This window comes from Cupressus sempervirens, chromosome 4 (genome assembly GCF_028749045.1).
Source record: "Cupressus sempervirens isolate cs-2001-9-10 chromosome 4, ASM2874904v1, whole genome shotgun sequence".
NCBI lineage: Eukaryota > Viridiplantae > Streptophyta > Pinopsida > Cupressales > Cupressaceae > Cupressus > Cupressus sempervirens.
This window is the reverse complement of record NC_143121.1, coordinates 866,013,125-866,037,544: the sequence shown is the minus strand read 5'-3', so window position 1 is coordinate 866,037,544 and position 24,420 is coordinate 866,013,125.

Here is a 24,420-nt window from a genome sequence, read left to right as displayed (position 1 = left end):
AAAGTTTGCATTTGTAGGCTTATCATGCTAATGAATATTCTTGCTTTTGCACACATTAGAGTTATGTCCCTTTATACCACAAAAATAACAAATAGGTTTAGTGTTCTTACCTTTGTTGCTTCTTTCTTCTATAATCTTGGATGATTCTCCTTGTTTAGTGTTGATGTAGCCAAGTCCTGAAGTATCATTACTAGCCCTTGGTGATTTCAGAAATTGCTCAAAGTACTTGATGGCCTCATTGGGTTTGTTGTAACTTTTTGATATTTCCTTTTCTCTCTTCAATTATTTCTACAATTATTCATTCTACATCTTCAAGGTGGAGATCTCAATGTCCTTCATGTTAGCTCATGATGAGCATTCATCATCTGGCTTAAGGTGTCTAGCTGCAGGTTTGAGATCTTTTCAAATTCAATTGTCTTCTCTTCCAACCTATTGATGAGATTTCTCTTGTCATCTTCTATCATGGCCTTTTCTTCAATGCCTCTTTTCTTTTGTTCAGTCATTTCACAAAGTATTATGGGTTTTGATTCTTGTTCAAGCTTGAGTAATCTGATTTCCTTAGCTTATGCTCTATTTTTCTCCATTAATTCTATTGTCGCTGCATCAAATTCCTTGGAATCTCCATTGGAAAACACTTGTGTGGCATCAATCTCCTTGTAGTGTATGTCATTTTCAGCTATGGCTATCTCCTTCCTTCTTTTCAAAGATATTCTCAGTTCCTCCCTGGCTTCCTCTACTTTGTGTAGAGCTAGTTGCACATCAATCACCTAATTGTCAATGATCTTCCCACGTTTGAAGACTTCCATCTTTTGACCTTTTTCTCCAAGCTATTAGGCTTCTTCTTGTGAGAATTAGTGCTTTGGTACCAATTGTTGGAATATTCAAATTGGAAGAGTACTTCTGAGAGGGGGGGGTGTGAATCAGAAGTACCACACCTTTTTTTAACCTCCTTTTTCCTTATCCTTTAAACATATAACTAAAAAAAAAATTGGATGTATGTAAACATATAAAAGAACATAAAATCAATCACATGCAATAACACATAACACTAGAATTGATAACCTAGAAACCCTCCATGAATAAGAAGGTAAAACTGGGGTGGGGATGATACCCACAAAAATCACTACAGCAATCAATGTTCAAGCACTTCTGATGGTCTACCCTATGAAAGGCTTGCCCTATTAAAGGCTTTACACTATTTCAATAGTGACTTGGTTAGGGGATTTAAGAACACTTACATAAAGTACCACCCTGTTAAAGGATTTACAATAGGTTGTTAAACCCAACTAATACATAGGATTTGCAATCACCTTCTCCAAAGGTTCTCCTACCTAGTTGATAAGCTAACCTATCAACATAGGATTTCAACCTCTAATACAATTGTGAAAGAGTATTAGAACATTTGACCTAATAGAGTGCAATCTTCAATTGTTGGGTTGAAGTACTAGATCTATTCTTCTTGTTATGATCCTTGCTTGATCTGATCTATGAATGTATCCTCTGTTTATTCTGATCAACTAGATATGAAATTACTACTCTGTTCCTCTATGTCTTTCTTTCTTCTCACTGAAATTTTGCTATAATATCCCCATACGCTATTTTCATCTCTATATGCACTGGTTTTTTGACCTCCTTTTAAAGATTGTAAATTCTTACGGTTAGGTATGGATCTACGATCCACATTAAATCTTCAAATTCTTGCTCATACCTTGCATTTTTCTCATTGGTTGCATGCCTTCTCCATTTTTCTAATTAGTTGCATGTAGATTGCATAGGGAATGTAATTGATCCATTCTTATCCCTTTTCCTTTTCGAAGTCTCTCTATGTTATCTCAAAAAATGGTTTACATATTAGTGTGTGATGGCACAAAGTCTTATGTTGATCCTGAGTTACTCGGTACATATTGTATTCTGGATGCTCGACACATACTATTTTTGAATTTCTCACCATCTAATACATTTCTATTTTTCTTGGCATCTATTATATCCTAGTTTGCTTAGCACCTATTATATCTTGTATTGCTTGGCACCTATTATATCCTAGTTTGCTCGACACATGAATGTTCCTAGATCACTCGGCATACATTGTGTACTCAGCATATATAGTGAAAATATTTAAGTGTGTTGACACTCAATTTTCAAGATTATTCTTTTGACCAACATTTTGCATTTGTCAAATCTTTCCTCATTGCTAGCAAACATTTTTTAGGCCAATTGATTTCGGTGCCAAGCCAAAAATGTGTCATCAATTTGGAGACATTCATTTCTACTCCCACACTACTACTATTAGGATATATGGTTTTGCAAGGAGGCCTTTTTTTTTTTTACTAAGTATGTCCCATTTAGAATTGGATTCTTAGAGGTCATGGGGTAGATTGCTATGCTTCAAGACATTGATTTCCCAACAAAGATTCATAAAGGAACTTTCTTCCTACACCTTAAAATTTTTTATCTATTTGTAGTAGTAAGGGGAGGGAGGAATAAATTGATTCATTTTCTTAGAAATTATTCAATGGAGGTTAGTTCCAAGAGGCTAAATGATATAAAAGGCTTCTATGAGATGTTGATGTAGGAGATATAGTTAACACTTAGGGGAAAGCATATATTTTCTTATTTAGAAGATGTTATCAAAAATCACGTAGACTTGAATTCCCAATGGAGAAAGAAGAATTATTGGAATACTTTCAAAGAGTTTCTAATAAATTCATTAGGAAGAGCCAAACTATGATCGCCTTATTGATGTCAAGATTTTAGTCAAAAAATATCTTTGAAAATGTTTCAGATGCATATGAAACCATGAATGAAAAATTGGGAAGAGCTAGGAAGGCCAAAGTCGCCTTTGTGGAAGATATGGACTAAACTTATTATTGGAGGCTTCTGATATGATCTAGGAAGAAATGAGAGGAGAAAATAGAGTAAGAGATGAGCTAGAGCCTTAGGGTAATGAACCTGAAAAGGGGGCTAGAACTGCATAAAACTTAAGAGTATATCACAAGAAGAAGCCTGACAAAAAACTAGTACATCCAATAACCCTAGAGGGAAAAGAAGTGTAGAGGACTTAGCGAGGAGAACTCCCTCTCCAAAGTTTCCAAGGCTGGCCACACCACCTTCACAATCTAGAAGACATCATGATTATTTACTTGTATAGAGCCTACCCAAGGTGTGGAATAATTGGAGTAAATGAATCTCCCTTATGAAGATGATGGAGAGGAGAAGAATTGCATTTATATCCTAGAAGTTTTTATAATAGAGGGTATTCTCCAACTGCCTAAGGCACCAGTTTCTAATATCACTACACAAGAGATAAAGGGAGTCTTCCTAAGAGATCTAAGAACATATTCTTGTAAATAGTTTGTGGAAGATGATGAATTTGTTAGGTTAGTACCTTTTAAAACATTACTTTGGCAATATTATAAAGAAGATTTCCTTCAAAAGATGGAAAAAAGGAAAAAATAAAGGCTCAAGGTTGATGTTGATGACCTTACTGAAGGGATTGAAGAGGAGATGATGATCAAGTTTGAAGCTATTATCCAAGAAGAGGGAAGAAATATTGTCAATGAATTAGGATTTCTACTATTTCCAAACCTTAATACTATTGATTCTATAGAATTTTATTCAATCATGAAGGACATGAGGATGAAACAATCTAATATTAGGGAATCAGATAGGCCTCCTATGTATTATAGTGAGAATTAGTTGCATTAGCTATTTAGTCTTTTTCATCTTCTACTTATGGGAAAGACATTGATGATGATAGTGGAGTCAGGGGGAATATAGTTTTGCACAGGGTAGAAGATGCTAAACTTTCTAAGTCTACTAAAGATTTGCAAGAAGATTTTGCATGTGTTCATAATATTGCCAAAGGGAAAGAAAAGAGATATGGAAAATTACAAGAAAAGTACAATCATATATTTGCTTCTTATGAATATAAATCAAGAGTAAATACTAATTTACAAACTCGGATAAGTTTTTTGGAGCAAAAAATATAAGAGTTAGAGGTAATCAAGCATCCTAATATAGATAAGTCACCAAGTGTAGATCATACAAGCTCTTCAAGACAATTGAGTATAGTTCAATTCACCCCATTAAATAAAATGATGCAATCTCAATTGATTCTACCCAAGAAAGATAAAAATGTTAATTCCCTAATAAAGGAAGTGGTAGATTTATAGTTGCAAATGGAAAATGACAAAAGAAATTTTGATTATAATAAAGAAGTCATGATTTGAATTACTTTGATGCATTTACATGAGAAGATAAATTCTAGAATATTTAGACTCCATGAGGTGTGCAAGCTATTATATTTAGTTGTTGGAAAGCTGGAAGATGATAGGAAGTTGGTTAAACCAATTTATCAAAAATGGGTAGGAAGGATTGAGAAGATGAAACAAATTGAGTTATGTGTGTGTTGGTTAATAATTTGTCCCTCTTGCTAACTTGGCTTTACCTTGACTCTAGATGCCTAGAATCTAAGGAAACAAAAGGATGTCACCAAAAAATAGGTCAGTGTATGTGTTACATCACTACCCTCTGAATTATAAGGTACAATTCTCTTATATGCAATGTAGGCCTAGTTTTTCACCTTGCTTAGTTTTGTTATACTCCACAGTGAAAGAACCAATAGTCCTATGTTTTAAAGGTGAGATGTGTTAAAAACCCTAGATGAAATTATTAATATTTCATGAAACCCTTGTTATATGCCCTAGTTTTATCAAAATTTTAGAAAGTAGTGTTTGTATTTTTTTGCACGGGAAGCTTGTTACCCTAATGTTTTATTTTTACCTTTTCCCATATTTACTTTTAATTTACTTTTCCATAATTTAAAAATCCTTTGCTGTAAACCTTATCCTAATTGTGGTTTCACATTTGTTAATTCCTTAATACTCTACAAAGTGTTTTAACCACTGTGGTTTACTTTTGCTAATCATTCATCTTCCCAAGATCAATGATGAGTTCTTGCCCACAACATGAATTTGTTTGATCTTTAGAAAATGTGGGGAAGCACCTAATTGCCACATAGCATTTCGTAATGTTGAGCTCTTTAATGCACCACAAAAGATGGAAGATGTTAGAACACGTTCAAAGTGTTAGGGGATTGTCAGAGCTATTTGAGGATTTCAACTCATTTCATTGGTCAAGCTGAGTAGTAGGGTTACCTTTTTGCATTTTAAACATAACACAATCATTCTTTGAAAGATCTATGATAGGTGTATTACCGCTATATAAAGATGTGTGAGGTTTAAATAATGCAAGAAAGTTCCCTAATGCCATGTGTACTTGGGTGAGGTTATGTGACCCTAGTTTGAAAAAGGGTGGTTGTATGATTAGTACAGTTGGTAAGTATCAGACACATTGAAAAAAGAGACACATTTTATTGATTGCTCTTGCTGACTAGGTCACAAAAGGCATGAGATATATGCACCATTAATCTTGGGAAGATCAATAGAAGGTGCTTCATTGCAACATCAAAGTAACTAAAGTATAGCTAAAGTAGGAAAGTGCCTACTTTCCACATGGAAAAGTGGGGCTAATCATTCAAAGGGTTTCTTAATCACGCCAAGTTGATGAGCATGCTAATATAGTACATAATGATTGGTGGAGTGGTCTATGTGTTTGATGAGTTGGAAACTGAATGTATTAGTGGGCTCAAATTTTTGAAGCTAGTCTTCTAAAGTTGTAACGACTTTCTTAATCATTGATCTTTGAAAGATTGACAATTAGTGCTTCACCGCAATATAGAAGTGCTCAAACATTATGAAATGCAAGGAAGCACCCTATTGACACATTGAAATTTTGAAAAAAGGTTAATGCAGCTATTTTGATTTTAAATTAAGTCATCTAATGCTTGTTGATCAATGATTTATTTTCAAATTTTGTGGCACAACATAGAATATTACTATTGAAGTGAAGCATTAACTTTGATTAATGTTGTTTCATGTGAGCTTAATGTTGTAATAAAATTCACAATTCTCTATTATTGAGCCATAAAATTGTAGAATTCTCACAACGTGAAGATTTCCATAGCTAAGGGCAAGATTTTTCAAGGGTTTTGACACATCATCGAGCAATTTCCAAAGAAGAAAAGGCAATAAAAATAGGTAAGTCATCTAAGCTTTTGGAAAATTGAGAAACTAAAATTGCATTAGGGTAAATTGTAAACATGCCTCCACATAAGGATTTTTTGGGGAAGGTAGAATATCTAAAGAGGGTGGTACATGATGATTTCCTAGAACAAATGCCATAGTCTATGAATGAATTAGCTAGGGGAAGAGAGCTTATTCTAAAAAGCCCTAGGTTATTGTTTAGTGATGGTTTCTATGATAAGGCAAATTAGTTAAGGGAAGTAGAAGTGTCTATTAGAGGATTTGGGCTTTTCTAGAAATGGTTTGCAGAAAGAAACTTAGATACTCCAGTAGACAATGTATGGGAATTCGATATAGGTAAATTGATTGTTCCAGAAGTTTTCTTTGATGACGATCTACTGGCATAAATGGCTAAAAAGTATGATCTAATTACTAGAATTCTAAAGAACTATATGTGTGATAATATTTTTAGGGTTTCACCAAAATTAATTAGAGAAGCTTTTAAGCTAAACCCTAATTATGTAGTTCATGAAAAAATAGATATGGAAGAACTCTAGGGTAGGTATGATCCAAAATATATATATCTAAGGGGAGGACCATTGTAGGAGCATTTTGTAAAAATTGGATCATTGCCCTTGGTTACACATAACACCCCCAAGCCTCTATTGAAAAGGTATTTCAACCCTAGGGCACAAGCCTTGTATTTTTCTCTTTGTAAGATCTTGGGCATGGATGAGCAAGATCACATCCCAAGCTCCATTGTTTTCATTATTGCTCAAACTCTTGAATATGGAATGAATTTAATTTTTTATTTTGCTTCTTACTTAGTGGAGGAGATTCATAAGGACCTAATAGGAATTGCAAAGGCTAAGGTTAATAAGCCTTTCTGTTGGTACTCCATGCTGATGTATATATGCTTATACAAGGGAGTTGCCTTTATCTACAAGGAGATAAAATTGGAATTAGAGAGAGATAGAGAGATCCCTATTCAATTATGCAGTGTGGATATGACATGGGAGGTAATTGGTGTCACTTTTATCAAATTTGAGAAATATTTTGCTTCTAAGCTCAGAATTTTGTTAATAGAGGACAACCCTAGAATACCACAACCTTTATTAGAATTGATTAGACCTAAAGACCATGCTAAAGGGCTGATGGTGAGCCATAATTGGGGAGATATCATCCCATATGCAATGTCCACTATTTTTAGAGTTTATATTTTTCTAGGAAAACCACATGTGCTACCATACCAAGTGCCTTTGAAAATAGGGGTTGTTGAATTGTTGTGGAAAATTGGATCAGTGGAGGAGAGAGACTTGTTGGGTAAATCTAAAGGTACATTCTTTCCACAAATTACCATTTTTCATAATTTTATGTTTTTCAAAAAGGGTTGAAGGAGTTTGGAGAAATTTTTGGATAAATATCAAATGACTTACTCCCATGCCCATTTTGTAGACTCAGAGGGATTTTATGACCTCCTCAAAGAAAGGAGTAAGTCTAAGATTCAGAACAAAATAGTATACTTTCCTAAGGACATAATAAAAAAATAAGTTCTCATTATAATAACAAGAGCTTAGAAAGGAAAACTAGATAGTTTATGGTAAAGTCTTAGACGTTATAAATGCTTTTGAACCAAATTATTGTCCCTTAGCAGATAAAAATATTGGGGTATGACAATAATGAATAATTTTGCTAGGATCATGAAAAGATTGAATGAGAAGAAAGAAATTATAACACAACCATACCTAGACAAAGCCATTGAGGTGGAAAGAAGGCTAGCTAGCAAATTGATTTTGACCCTGAGGTAGTATATATTGTAGATAAGAGCTGGGTATGTAGTAGCTCAGAATGTGCAGTATGTTCCTCCATATAAGAGACCAAGGTCTGAGAGTCCACCTGACACACATGCTCCCAAGAAAAAGAGATTAGAGAAAAGTTCATCTTCAAATGTTGAAGAATATTCACCTACACATAGTCCACTCAGGATAGATGATGAAATATCCTTGAGAGAATAGCTAAGATAAATTAGAGAGGAGAAGGATGTTGTCATCACAACTGTAGACACTAAAGAGGGAGTCCCTAAAGAACCTCTTGTGTCATCATTTGATCTCACTATTGGATATCATAAAGGTAAAGAAATAGATCCTATGATAGCATAGGTTGCTAAAGAATTTATTGATTATGAATTTTTTGTAAAGTCTAGAGCTTTTATAATTTTGAGAATAAATGTAAACTAATCAAAGTAGAGCAACCAAATAAAGTGGAATCTGAGATTGAGGAGGAAGTTAAATCTAACTTCATGGAAGAGTTTTCACAAGTAACCCCTAAAGGGGAAAGATAATTATTGAAGGATTTAGGAATTTTGATCCTACCTAAATGGGACATTGCCCATGCCATGATATTTAGCACTTTGAGGAAGGTAAAGGACACTCAGTTTAAGACTAAGGAAGAGGTTTTGCAGGCACACAAAGGATTGAAATGTAGTGATGATCACCAAGCATTGTGATATGGTCCATTGAAAAAAGGGACAAAACTAGAATACAAGAAATTTAGGGTGTTGAGCATATAGGTAGCCTCATGGTTTATAGAGTGGATAAAGTGGACGGTGAGAAAATATCCAAAATGACAAAGGAAATGATGGATTTTGGAGTTGTAGTTGCTAAAAAAGATAAAAACAAATCCTTGAGCTCAACACTAAGTTTGAAGAAATACTTAAAGCATATGATGAAAGGGGAAATGAGATACATTAGCTAGAAGCTCAAGTGGCCTAGATGGACAAACAACTTGAAAGAGAAAGGTAGAAGAATCTAGCCAACCTAGGATTGCTTATCCTTGTCCTCTAGTTGAGCCATTTAGGTCAAGTCCTATTGTAGAATTACTAGATACCCCATAGAGGCCAAAATTTTATATTGTTAGGGAATTTGAAGAAGATAAGAATAAGCTTTGGGCCTTACATGTAGAGTTAAATGATTTATAAGAAGATAAAATTAGGAAAAAAATCTCATATCTAGTAGATAAGATTGAATGGCCAACATTTTATGAACAATTGGTAAAAATAATGGATATTTGGAATGAAATAAAAGGTGGTGAGGATGCCCTAAATCCCATTATGATTAAATGGGGAAGTAGGGATAAGGATTGTCACCCTTTTGTGTGTTCTAGTTATTAGTCTATCCTATGAGCAAATAGAATAGATTTTTGATATGACTAATGATTTTGATGATAAGAGGGTTGTAGTGCAAAAAAGGATTAAAAAAAAATTTCAAAATATCTTGTTGAAAATTTTGAACTTTTCCCCTATGCACTTAGGAAAATAGATAAACTAAATGAAAAGTAGGAATGCGGCAAAGAATTAGATGACTTATTGTCTCTTAGAATAAATGGTGTTATAAGTGAAAATAGGCATGTGCTATGGGCAGAAACAACTAAGAAAGTTGTTAAAGTGCAATTATTCTATAATTCCATTAGAGAAGAATTTGTTGAAATTAATAAGTTAGGAGATTTTGTGATCAAGAAATAATGTGAAGTTTTGAGTTTTGATAGGCTGGATGACACAATTTTCAATAAATGGATGGAAGATTTTGTGCATTCAAAGTAGTTAGAAACTAAAGAAGATGAGGTGGAAAAATATGAGAGGCAAACAATTGATGCATCAGTTCAAGAAGAAGAATACCAAAGGAACAATTGGTTGCATTAATGAGCACAGAGGTCCAAATTGATGACATAGAAATAAGAGAATCAGATGTAATTGTTGTTTTAATAGTACATGATGACATGGGTGGAGTGCCTCGAGTTGAAGTGAGTCTAAACAAATTTTAATCGGGTCCATCACAAGAAAACTCCATTTGTTACATCTTCCAAGGATCAACAATAGCATCAAAGCCAATCATGAAATACTTAACAACAAAAAGTACAGTAGAAGTGGTCCCATAAAAGAATATTCATAATGTAAAGTCATTCTGTTGCACTAAATTTTTGTTTTTGTGATAGTAACCCTATAAATATCTTTTTGACTTAAGGAAGTTGTCATTTCTCTCTAAACCTTAATCTTGTTGCATCTCACACTATATATGTGAGATTTCAAGGCTAGAGAAATGGTCTAACTTATTGTATAACTTTTAGTTTTGCTAGTTTGTTTTGGTCCATTTTTTCTTGATATCAACTTTGTGATGTATTTTTTCTACAATTTTGAGAATACATTAATTTCATGGTGTCTTATTTTGAGTTGTTTTTTAATATTTTCCAATGTTACATAATTTTCAAAGAAAATTAATATGTAGATGAACTGTCCCCATATCTTTTCTTCTTGAATCTTGTCTCCATTTTTATTGGCTAGTTATTGTGAGATTGTATGAGCAAAGCTTGTTTGATTTTATGCAACTAGGATTAAAAAAATTGTCAATTTATTATTGTTTTTCATCCAATGGATTAAGTAAATGCTTTAGTGATTATGATAGGATCTCCAAGTAGTAAGAAGGATTTGTGAAAGAATGAGCTTTAGAGAGAATTGTTGATAATTTTGATTGTAATGCAATCAATTAGGTCAAGAGATTGGATAGACCCTGAATCCCAATGGATGAGGCACTAATCAATTATTTCAGTTTGCAAATGAAGAAATCATGAATAAACATCAAGCTCAATATTAAAGTCAAAAAAAAAAATTTATTTTAAATGTATGAAGATTGTCATAGTTGGTTAGTACTTGTTTGCATTTAGTCTTTGAGTCATAGTTAGCTATTGTTACCCAGAATTACTTGTAAATATGAGAAGAATTGTGACCAATCTACTGTAAGGGATGAACATTGTAATAGAATGTCATGGAATAAACAAAATGCAAAAGTAGTATCAAGTTTTTGTTAGTGTAAATTATTATTTACGCTTTACTTAAGTTTACTTAGGATAAATGCATTATTCATTAGTTGTCATCTATGAGTTAGCATACTTTTATGTATTGACTTACTGACAACACAGGAGTTTTTTCCTACCTTGTCATATGTATCCTCTTGTCTACATGGAGGATAATCCACCTTTTGTGGACGTATGCTTAGTTTTTATGCTTATCTCCTAGCACTTTCTAGCTCATTTTAGAAGCTTACTAGAGGCCTTTATAAACAAGCTCTCCTACTGTATTTGCATATCATATTGTACAACAATATAAATTTTATCTGAGAATAAAATTTTCTTATTTTTAGACTAAACCCTTGCCTTTTCTTTTCTTTTTCTTCTCTGTGATAGGTTTTCTACCTGTAGGTGATTCGAGGGCTTGTGTATTTGATTTGTGTATTTGCTCAACTCTAGCATTGTATCAGAGCCAAATCTATTGTAGCTTGTTTAGTATTTGGAGAAAAAGGAGAAAGAGGGTTTGACATAATAGATTTGACATTTTTTGGGCTTTTTTCTTTATTTTTAGGAGGTGCAATGGCAACGATTCAGAAAAAATAACTATAGAGATCATTTTCGAATAGTGATATCTCCCTCATATAGAATACTTTTTCTGAGCAATTTTTTTTTGTTGTCACAAAGGTCTGCACCCTTGTCTAAAGTCTTACCTAAGGACAACCTTGTGAAACATGGAAACAACCTCCAAGCTATGTGACTTGAGCTGTGAGGTTGAATCTCCAAATAAGGCTAGCTTCCTCTTACTATCACGGTGCACCTAACTACTCTTAGAGAGGAAAAGGGAGAAGGAATGAATGAAAAGCAAATCTACCTATTCTAGTCTAAGCGGGTGATGCACCAAAATAGAGGTTCAAACCAATCTCTGCCCATACATGCACTATTGAACCATCATGACACCAAAAGATATACACATTTAGACTTGCTTTAATCTAAGAACCACATGCAGATTAAAAAACCTAGATGAATGACACAAGGAAAGAGAAGATTCACTTATATATCATTCACAGGCTAGAAGATATACACTCATGTAGATTTGCAGATTTCTACAAAACACAAATGAGAGGCAAAGGATTCTTGCACTTTCACATTAATGGCTGAAGGAGATAAGGCAGAATGTCATGCAGTTTAGAGGCAAAGGGAATTTTACACTGAAGATTTGTAGACTGATATCAGAGAAGGTCTGACTGTTTGAAAATTTAAAAAAAATGCCTTTATAGTTTAGGCATAATTGAGATGTCCTCTTACTAAAGTTACTCTACAACCACTACCATTAAGTCCTACTGAGAATAATCATGCAGATCTGAAGAAAATTTGATCTGAGTATAGCTCCAGATTCAATGATATCTGATCTTTGTTAGAACAGAGCCCTAAGAAGATAGAAATGGTGCCATTAAATCATCCTAACCAGGTATATGGATCAAATCAGAGATGGTGGAGTGATTTCCCACCTTTAGCATTCATTCGAGGGTGGTTGGAAATCATCACAGGGATCAAATTGTGCAAAAAATCTTGATTTCCCTTATTTTTGGCCTATGAATCAGCAAAGTCAAAAATTGAACTGGATTCTAGTATCAGGATGAGCCACGTGGACCAACGAGTCTATTTCCTTTTGCCACCTCATGGGGTCCTCTCAAGTTGACCATGTCTTCTTTACTAATTGTGCCACCTCCTCAAACCCTAACCATGATGTAACTGCTAGCTATTAGCCCTAATTGTACTACCTCCATGTTAATACCTTGGTTAGGCCTGCTAGGACATGTGTCCCTCAAGTGCTTTCCCTCTGTTAGTTAACAGATTGTCCTCCAAGAAAATATATACAAATATAACCCTGAATGCCCAAATGAGAAGACTAATCAGCACTAACAGTTGGACAAGTTATCATTGGATTGATAACTTTCCTCTGAATTTTATCGAGTATAGCTCCCTGTATGAAATATTCAATGAATCAAATGTGAATGCTTTTACCAGAAAGCATAAAAGGATATCAAACATCTACCTGTAAATACAGTGTAGATGCGTAAACTTATATTACGGCATAGAAAGAAAGAAAAGAACAGCAAGTGACACAAAGTTCATTTGCTGAACATTGCATCATGTAATGAAATAAAATATATCTTCCATTCTCTTGAGAGAAATAAAACTTAGAGCCTTTAAAGATGTTTGAGCTGATGATGTAACAAGAAAACAACGATATTGAAATGCAATTCAGAGAAAACTGAAAATGGCACAAAGTTCATAATCAGTGGAAGGAAAATACACCATAATCAAAGTTCTGATATACTTAACCCTCAGTCTCCCTTCCCTAACAGCAAAAGCTCACAAAGTATCTTGTGCACATTACAACCAAACCGCTATTTCAAGAAAGACAGAAACTCCTTTCACAATATTACATCAACCATCAAAATCCTATTTCTATCTCAAGCACATAGTTCTGAAAAAGAAAAGAAGGAAAAATCCCATGCTCTACCTCTCATAGCCTCTCAAGAAAAATGAAAAGATCTTACAAAATCCCCTCCTTACCTAGAGCCTAAAGTTTGTAGTATGGAAGAAGGAAGAATTGAACCCCTGATTACTCTGTTGTTCACTTATTTATTCCTCCTTCTGTCAATTTCTCAATCATTTTCAATAACTGATTCTTGAAAACCTTTCCACCACCCCTTTTCACTTTTAGTATATCCCTGTTCTCGGTGATCTTTTTCAGTTTTTATAACTGAATCTTTGTCATCTTCGAAGGTTCTTTATTTTGAATTACAAGGCCTAATGTTTTCTGAAGACTAAGTCAGCTTCCCATGACAAAATGAAATTATCGAACATATGATGTAATTATTATGACAGGTGTCGAGATATTTGAGAATAATCTCTATCTGTAAGGCTTATGATAACTCCATAATGCAAGGGGGCATTTACTTCTTCACCCGAATTACTTATGACTATCATGCTAAACAAGCGATATGTATGATTGAAGGTTTCAACAATCATTATTTCCAAAATGTTGTAGATAGTTGCCTAACATTTTGAAGACATATCCATACACTTTTGATCCAGGATATTAACATATACTGCTAGATAGTGATCAAAAGCTTTTTGACATGGATGCAATTATCTTTGATGCAGTTCCTGCATGGTTCCTCCTTGGGTCACCCATACTTCTTCATATTTGGATCTCTATCTGTGACCTTGTATTACGATGTGGTAGAAATGTGGAATCTAATTTTTTTTTCTCCGGTCCCGTGTGCTCTATAAGTGTTCTTGCACAGTAGTTGGTATGCGGGTTACAATACTTTTCTGACTACGTCATTCGATAGCTACACAAAACTACCTCAACGTCGGGCACCTTTAGAATTGGTTCAACTGATGTTGAACTTGTTTGCATCTTCTGCCATTACTGGTGTAGCCTGTGGCTTCTTCTTCCATCGGGTTGGTGCTCAATCGATCATAAAGTACGAAGGCTTTCCTTGGGCATATGAAGGTGGTGATCGACATGAATTCATCGTAGATAGAGACCATGCTCTCACTCGAAACTTGCTTTGCGTCCCCTCTGTCACCAAAATAACATTGCATCAAGCCATTGACATTCAATCCTTAAACTGTCGAGGGTTCCTATCAAGTGGTCTACATGCATGACTCTATGCATTGCTCGCAATATGACCTGCATTATTCTATTCTTTGAACTCGATAGAACCTAGACTTGTCAACAATTTGAATAATGCTTGTGTTGTTGTGTTGAAGCTCATATTTAACATGATATGGGAGGAGGCTGCCATCAAATAATATTGTCTTGAGTTTTCCACCCTATACTTTCAAAACAGCAAGCCTAGTGTAAATGGGATTGAAACTAGGGACTCGGGGCTAAGATTTATGCAGGAGGCAAGGTTGATCTAGAACGCAGATCATGAGCATATAAGAGGTTATAATGTGCGTGATTCCATTTATGGAGCATAAGTTTCAAGTGACACATCGGTATTCCCCTCCCAGAGTTCTTCTTTGGGAATTTTGAATAAGGAGTTGTCTTACCATATTTTAATGTTCTACTCTCATCCAGGAAGCCCATCAAGCATGCCCCCTTTGGAATAAAAAGGTGTGCCTTGCATCTAAATTTGAAGACTTTTGATGCTCTAATATAGTCTCTAGCTTATTGGTTCACATAAGATTCAAGTCTTTCATCTTTATATATGCGGCTAAAATAGATCTCCTTGTTTTCCTAACATCCCAATCACTCTGTCTCCCTCATCATCAGAATTAGACATAAAGTCACCCAATGTTCTTTCAACAATACTCTCAGCTTCACAGATATTGGAGTGTGGATCAAGCTGAATCTACAAACTGAACCAATGAGCCACCTTGAACTTCTAAAACACTTTGAACCACCGCACTTGAGCTTCATCTTAATCTACACCTCTGCATCGGATCATAGATCTTGAAGACATTGAATCTAAAACCTGTCTTTGAATCTACATTTCGGACTTAGATTCTGAACTTTTCTGAGTCAACCGATTTGCACTTTGAACCGTGAGTTTGAACTTTGTTTGAACTGAAATGCAAGATGGACCACTTGAACCACTTCGAACCATTTTGAACTAAGTTTGAAGTAGTTCAAAGAGGTTCAAAACCTGAAACTAAAAGTTTAAAAACTAAGACCACCTTGGGTACTAACACCCTCATTTCTTAACTTCCCTACAACTTCATAATTTGAGAATGCCCTAATCGTTGATCTCTGCAAGATCAACGATCGTGAAAGATTTTTTGTATTCTGTGCTTGCTCATATACCAGGACCATCACACCTGACGACACCTTGGCAACTTTTTCAACAACTCAGCATGATGCAACACCACCTAGCATCACCAAAAGACTCACAAAGAGATAGGCCCCACAAGGACACATGGTAGCAAAGTGCTTTCCTTCAACATTTAAAATCTTCACATCTTGATAATGCGGGAAAGCCTCGACCATGGATCTGTTTGCATCAGACGGTGGAAGGCACAATTAGGAATATGGAATGTCATGGGATAGGTGTCACAAGGGGGCATGCCTACATTATTTAAAGACCTTCTAACTTCATCTTGTGGGCATGTGTTGGCTGTTGATCTTGGGAGATCTAACAATATTCGTAACACATGCATCCTTATCCTATGCAACTATCTTCTGTGATGTCATCTGGACACACATCATAAAGGGGCTTTCCTGCACTGTAATAAATTTTGATGAAGCTCAAAATGTATGGAAGTGAACACCAACTAATCTGTGAGCTCACTAGCTACCTTGCCCACCCTGCGGCCCACAAGAGGACATGGACCCACCTGCATCTGGGCTTCATCTGACAATGTGAAAAGTTGCAGGCTGGTGGAAAATTTAGGAAATACCATAGGTTTTAAATATATTTTTTTGTATTTCTAGGGCATTTTAAATAATATTAAATCTAGGAACTAGCCATTGGGTGCACTGCAATGTAATTCAAATCTTTGGTGGGGCAAAAATAGGTAACATTTCTGGTGACTCAGAGGGGATGCAAGCCAGCTATGCATAAGATCAGTGGTCTGAAACATCCATTGGGCTATAGAGTTGTGAAAGATGTGGATTAGTGCACTAAGAAACCCAAACCTTGCCTCTATGATAGAAAAACACTAAAAATCTCTATCTTTGTAACTCTACAACTAAAACCAGAGACTGAAATCCTTCTGCAAAACACATGTGCTCATGCACTTCTTGGAAAGTTGGAAACAATAGAAAAGAAACTACACTACCTATGTACAAGAAAATTCAAGCCTTTTCAGAAACATGGTTTGAGATAGATCCCATTGACTGGGATAGGCAAGATTTCACCACCAAGCCTGCTCAATTGAAAAGCATTGGCCTGCTTGCAACTGATGATCAAGTAGGGACCAGTCCACAATGCATCAAATTTTGAGTGCCTCCCTATTTTTTCCCTATCTAGATCCCATTTCAAGACTAAATCACCTTCCCTGAAGGTTCTAACCCTAGCTTTTCTATCAAAGTTCCTTTTCACCTGCTACTAATGTGTCTCTAGAGTCTGCATGGCCTGATTTCTTTTCTCTTCCAGCTCCATTAGCTCTGCCATTCTTACTATCATGGCATCATTTTAAATTAGCTCCAGCTAATGGGCTAGTTATAGGGATGGGTATTCCAATGAAATTGCAAGCCTTACTTCTCTACCATATACTAACATGAATGGTGAATTCCCTAATGACCTCTTAGGTGTTATCTTGTCAGCCCACAGAGCTTTTCTCAATTTTGTATGCCAACACATCTAGTTATCTTCTATTGTCCTCTTTATGATCCTAATTAGATTCTTGTTGGATGACTCAACCAAACTATTACCCTGAGGGTAGTAGTTTGAAGACGTGCTCAAATAGATATTATGGTCAACTGCCCATGGACAAATCTGAGTTCCTAAAAAAGACTTTGCATTATCTGAAATAATGGTTGAAATGGCACCAAACCTAGTCACAATTCCATTGAGGAACTCAATAACTAAATATTTTGTAGCATCCTTCAATGCAACTACCTCTATCCATCTAGTGAAGTAATCTGTAGCAGCTAGAATCCACTTGTGACCAGAACTAGATGGAGGATTGATAGGGCCTATGAAATCTAATCCCCACTAAGCAAAAGGCTAGTCCACGTGAATGGGATGAAGAGGAAGAGCTGTAAGCTTTTGTTTTCTAGAGAAGAAGGTACATTTCTCACATTTCCTCACATATCTATGACAATCATGAAATAGGGATGGCCAGTAATAACCAGCTCTCATGATCTTCATTGCAGTTGTTTTGGCTAAGAAGTGACCACCATCAGGACCATCATGAAGCTCTTTGATCATTCTTTTAGCTTGGTCCATGTTAATGCATCTTAATGGGGCTCCATTAAAATATTTCTTGAAAAGAACACCATCAACTAAGACATAAGGAATTGACTGCAATCTATATTGTCTCCTTTTAGCTTTATCTAATCCTTGATGGTATCAATTGCCTAATAAGAAACTCTTCATATCATCCATCCAATTCCTTGAGTCATCATTGTTTGCCTCTTGTTCCTCTGTTAATACTATGGCAACTTCCTCATCTGACTCCTGAGATGATATCATTTGTTTACACAATCCTTTCCCTCTTATCAACTTGGTAATCTGGATGTCAACATCATATTCCATCACTTTTGTAATCCAGTCAGCTCTTTTCTCACTAATATCTTTTCTCAAAAGGAAATCCTTCATGCTGGCATGAGGTACTAACAAATGAATCTTATTGCAAGATAGGAGTTGTCTGAATTTCTTCAAAGCTCTGATGACTGTAAGGGCTTGCTTCTCTACAAAATTGTACTTGTCTTCATACTCTTTAAGTCCTTCACTAAAGAAGGCTATGGGCTACTCCTCATTTTTATCATTTGTTTGAGTCAGGATAGTAGAAATACCTAACTCACCACCTAGGCTATATAGGATAAAATCCTTCTCAAAGTTTGGATTAATGAGAGTAGGGGCTGAGGCTATGACTACCTTGATCTCTTCAAAACTTTCTCTCCCTTCTTTGGTCCATGCAAAGACCATACTTTTCTTGAGCATAGCTATAAGGGGTTTTACCATGGTAGCAACATTAGGGATGAATCTTCTCACAAAATTTATCCTAACAAGGAAACTTTGCAGCCCTTTCTTGTGTTTAGGTAGAGGAAGAGAAAGTATTGCCTTTGTTCTCTCTGGATCAATAGTTAAGCCATCCTTAGATACAATATGTCCTAATAATTTTTCTCGATTGGTAGCAAAGACACACTTGCTTGGGTTAAGGGATACCCCAAACTCTCTACACCTTGAAAACACCTATCTTAAATGATCAAAATGATCTTCCACATTCTTTGAATACACTGCGATATCATCAAGGTAAACTAATACAAACTTTTCAATCATTTTTCTGAAGGCCATCTCCATTGCCTTCTGAAACATAGCAGTTGCATTGGTTAGCCCAAATGGAATCTTACAATAAGAATAGGTACCCCACTTGGTGGTAAATGTAGTCTTGTATCTATCAAACTCTTTGACCAGTACTTGATTATAACTAGAGAACCCATCAAGAAATGAAAATCTCTCTGAACTACTTACCTTGGACAAAATCTGCTCCATGGAAGGAAGAGGATGGTGATCTTTAAGGGAAGCTTGGTTAAGGTCCCTAAAGTCCACACACAATCTAATTTCTCCATTCTTTTTCCTAACAGGGACGAGATTTGCAACCCATGATGAGTGCTTGATGGGGAAAATTATATTTGCCTCAATCAATTTGGATAGCTCTTTTCTCATTAAGAGTTCAATCTTGGGATTTACTGCCCTCTATTTTTGTCTCACTGGTTTGACATTATCAATTAAATCTACAGCATGCTAAAACAACCTTGGGTCAAAACCCTTTAAATCATCATATGTCCAGGAAAATATATCATTAAACTCTTGACATAAATGAATAAAACTTTCTTGTTCAATTTTAGAACATACCTTCCCCAAGTTTAAGGACTTTCCATCAGCAATTATGACTGGAGTGTGATCATCTTGGTCAGCAGCTAAGTTCATGACTCTACCTCTTGCTTGGTCATCAAGATTGAAAACACTCTCTAAGGTGATGAGACCCTTAGGAAATTTTTTGGAGTTGAGATTAATGATTTGGTCCCCATACTAATCTTGCAATCTTGACTGGTTTCTATCTAAAAATTCTACTTCATTCTACAAGAAGCTCACAATTTGTTCATCAGATTCAAACATTTGCCAATGTATGTTATTTTCAGGGATGGTAGGCCTAACTAACATCTTGATTTGTCACTTCTTCTCCTCCCCAAGATCCTTTGGCACATCATGAGATGCACCTATTGCTGCAACTCTATCAACTTGTCTATTTTCTTTTCTAGGGATGCTTTGAATATTAAATGCATTGAAACCTTCAAGAAAATCCCATACCCTATGCTTATAAGACTTGAGCAGACCATTCTTGGTGACATTCTAATTTCTCACTTGATTAACCACCATCTCACTATCTCCATATACACTTAAGATTTGGATTCCTCTTCTTTGAGCAAGTAGGAGACATTGAATCAAGGATTCATACTCGGCTACATTATTAGTGCAAAAAAATTGGAGCCTAAATGAGAAGTAATACCTTACTTGTGTAGGAGAAATCAGCATCACACTAGCCCCTGATCCATTCTTATTTCTTAAGCCATCGAAGTACATACTCTATATCCCACTCATATCTTCTTTAGTCTCCACAAGGTTGGGGACTATAGCATCTTTCTCTAATATCAAATATATACTAAGGCCTGTCTCAAGAGTTTCTAACATAGGATCAAACTAATATGAATCAACCCATTCATCTAAGAGAAAATTAGGTATCTCTACTAAGGAAGTAGTAGGCTCATTCACTATGTCATTCTCATCCACTTCTAGGATAGTGCAATTCATTTTGATGAGATTAGGGGTGTAGGGTTCAATATGATGAAGGGCTAGAGGCTCTACTCTAATTGAAGCTTTGGCTCCATATCTTGTTCTAAAAAACATATATGACCAATCAAAAGATATGTAACCCCCTATTTGGGCAGTGAAGTCTCTTGACAGAAAAGTGGCAATATGTGGGTTGACCTCAGCTACTGATATATCTTGAGTGACAATACAACCAGGGCATGCATGTAGGGTCATTTCCACATTCCTAAGGATCCCTATAGTCTTAACAGTACTACCATCTAACTATAATACATCCTTAACAATGGGCTCATATTTCATCTCCAAAGCATCAGCAACACACCTAGGCATCACTAAACTACTAGCCCCTGAATCAATCATGCAACTATGGACTAATTTATCCCCTATAATTAGCGAAACATAAAATGGAGGGGGTCTATCCTTTTTACCTATTTTTTCCCTATCTGATGGTTGTACTAGACTTGTGGCACTTTCCATACTAGGCATCTGATCCTTTGGTTCAATACTTTCTAATTCCTCCTGCAGCAACCTCTTTTGCATGGGTATAGTAGCAACAGCATCCCACATGGAAATATTCACATTTTTCTTCTTCATTTGTTCTACCATACTGAATGGAGTAGAGGGAACTTTGGTAGAAGCCTTGGGAGTTTTCCTTGCAAGAGGTTGAGATGGAACAACTAGAGGATCACTCACATCCTTTCTGACATTACTTTGCCTTTGCTACTAAAAAATATTTGATTGATCATCAACTGTTGATTGCTCATGAGGTGTTGCATATGAAGCTGAGGCCTAATTAGGAGGAGGAGGGGTAGCATCTTGAATAGCTCTTCTTTTGCTCCTAGTGTTGTGAGCAATGGAATCTTGGTTTACATTACAATGTTCCTCCATTTGATGATTCATAAAGGAGCAATCACCTTTTCCCTACACATATGAGGCCTCTTTAAATTGACCTTCCTTGTATAGTTGTCTTGCTATAAGATCTTGGATGGTCAAATCCAAATAAGATTCAACCTTCTGACACATGCAATAGGCATAGGAGTAGTTACAAGAGGGACAAAAGTCCTAATCTTGGGCCATGTTTTTTTGAGGGACTATGGCCCTACTTTGGTTCACATTTGAGGTTGAAGCATGACTACTCTGTCTATACTGATCAAAAGAATTATTCCCATAATTATGATTTAGAGGCCTACCACTATTCAAAGTTTGACCTTGCAACTAATGAGCTTTACTACCTTGAGCTTTCCTTTCTAAAGTCACCACCTTATTTCTTATTTCCTGCATCACAGAGAAACTATCTTCCAATTTCTTTTCTTGGCTCTGCAATCTCTTATCTAGGTTTTGCATCATAGATTGCATCATCTCTTTGATTTCATCTATCCCATTTAAAGACATAGAAGCTTGAGTGATTGGAGCAAGGGATTGTAATGTAGATGTTGTGGGAAGAGAAGCCATTTCTAGTTGATGGTTTGGGACATTAGGGAAAAAGGGCATAGGAGGCCTTGGAGCTAACTTCCCTCCTTGTATCAATATGTCTTATGCCCTTATTGCTACATCATAAGCATTAGGCAAGGTATCCCCTCCCATGATTTGGATTGTAGTAGTAATATCACTGTTAAAAGTGGCAAATAGTCACTTTTATCCTCAAAGTGTTTATATAGTCCTACTCCTAATCTATCCCAATCTATTATAGAACCATGAGCCAAACCTCTATACCACTGTAGTGCTTTTCCTTTTAGAGATGAGGCTAGAAGCCTAACTGCAACATCATCTTCTATAATAACATGGATATTAAAAGCATTTGAAACCTCTTGAATGTGTTCTGAGGGAGAGATAGAAGTTTCACTAGTAAACTATGGTATACTTTTAAGTGCAGCTGTTGGTATGTCCTGTCATTGGGCCAATAAAAGAGGACTGCCACCATTAAAGGTGGAAAATGCATGAGCTTTGGGCTATGCCATATAGACAAGTGATCTATTGATATATGCTAATCACAATCTAGGATGAGATCTAATAGTAGGAGGAGTAGAAATAGATCTGGCAGGTGTATTTATTGCTATTGCACTCCTAACTTGTGATAAAGATACCCTAGTCCTTCTTCTTCTAGGATTTGAAAATGAAAGCTCTTGGTACTAAAATTTACCTCTAGAAGATGCCCTTGTTTCAGCTTTGGGCATGAATTACTACAACTTTGGTCTAGAACCAGATGTATTTGAAGCTCAAAGTCACCAAGTACTTTAAGAATGAACCTCTTCAAGGCCTGAATACTAAAGCTAGAACTATCTCCCCAGTACTAATCTCGAAATCTTTCTTCCTAACACTAGTAGACCTGAAATCTTCTTATATATGTCCCACTGGGCGTGCCAAAAATTGTTGTCATAGAGGTTTGCAACCTTGTCCAAAGTCTTACCTAAGGACAACCTTGTGAAACATGGAAACAACCTCCAAGTTGTGGGACTTGAACTGTGAGGTTGAATCTCTAGAGAAGGTTGGATTCCTCTTACTATTAGGGTGCACCTAACTACTCTTGGAGAGGAAAAGGGAGAAGGAATGCATGGAAATAAAATCTACCTATTCTAGTCTAAGGGGGTGATGCACCAAAATAGAGTGTTCAAACTAATCTCTGCCCATATATGCACTATTGAACCATCATGACACCAAAAGATATACACATTCAGGCTTGCTTTAATCTAACAACCACATGCAGATCAGAAAACCCAGATGAATGACACAAGGAAAGCTTATATATCATTCGCAAGCCAGAAGAGATATAGTCAAAGGAGAGGCAAAGGATTCTTGTACTTTCACATTAATGGTTGAAGAAGATAAGGTAGAATGTCATGTAGTTCAGAGGCAAAAGGAATTTTACCCTGAAGATTTGCAGAGTGATATCAGAGAAATCAGAGAAGGTCCGACCATTTGAAAATTTACAAAAATTGCTTTTTATAGTTTAGGCATAACTGAGATGTCCTCTTACTGAAGTTACTCTACAACCACTACCATTAAGTCCTACTAAGAATAATCATGCAGATCTAAAGAAAATATGATCCAAGTACAGATCCAGATGTAATGATATCTGATCTTTGTTGGAATAGGGCCCTAAGAAGATAGAAATGGTGCCATTAGATCACTCTGACTAGGTAGATGGATCAAATCTGAGATGGTGGATTTTTTTCTCACATTCAGCATTCATTCAAGGGTGGTTGGAAATCATCACAGGGATTAGATTGTGCAAAAAACCTCAATTTCCCCTATTTCTGGCCTATGAATCAGCAAAGTCAAAAAGTCAACTAGATTTTGGCACCAAGATCAGCCATGTGGAATAATGAGTCTATTTCCTTTTGCCACCTCGTGGGGTCCTCCCAAGTTGACCATGTCTTCTTTACTAACTGTGCCACTTCCTTAAACCCTAACCATGATGTAACTACTAGCCATTAGCCCTAACTGCACTGCCTCCATGTTAATACCTTGGCTAATCCCACTAGGACATGTGTCCCTCAAGCACTTTCCCACATTTCTTAACTTCCCTACAACTACATAATGTAGGAATTCCATGATTGTATATTGGGCCCATAACACCTGGCACCACCTTGGCAACCTATTCAACAACTCACCGTGATGCGGCACTACTTGGCATCACCTGATGACTCACAAAGAGACAGGCCCCAAAGGGACACATGGTAGCAAAGCGCTTTCCCACAACATTTAAAATCTTCACATCTTGATAATGCGAGGAAGCCTCAGTTGTGGATCTATTCGCATCAGAAGGTGGAAGGCACAATTAGGCATATGGAACGTCATGGGACAGGTGTCACAAGGGGGCATACCCACATTACTTAAAGATCTTGTAACTCCATCTTGTGGGCATGCACCAGCCATTGATCTCGAGAGATCTAAGGGTATTCGTAACACATGCATCCTTATCCTATGCAACTATCTTCTATGATGTCATCTGGACATGTGTCATAAAAGGGCTTTCT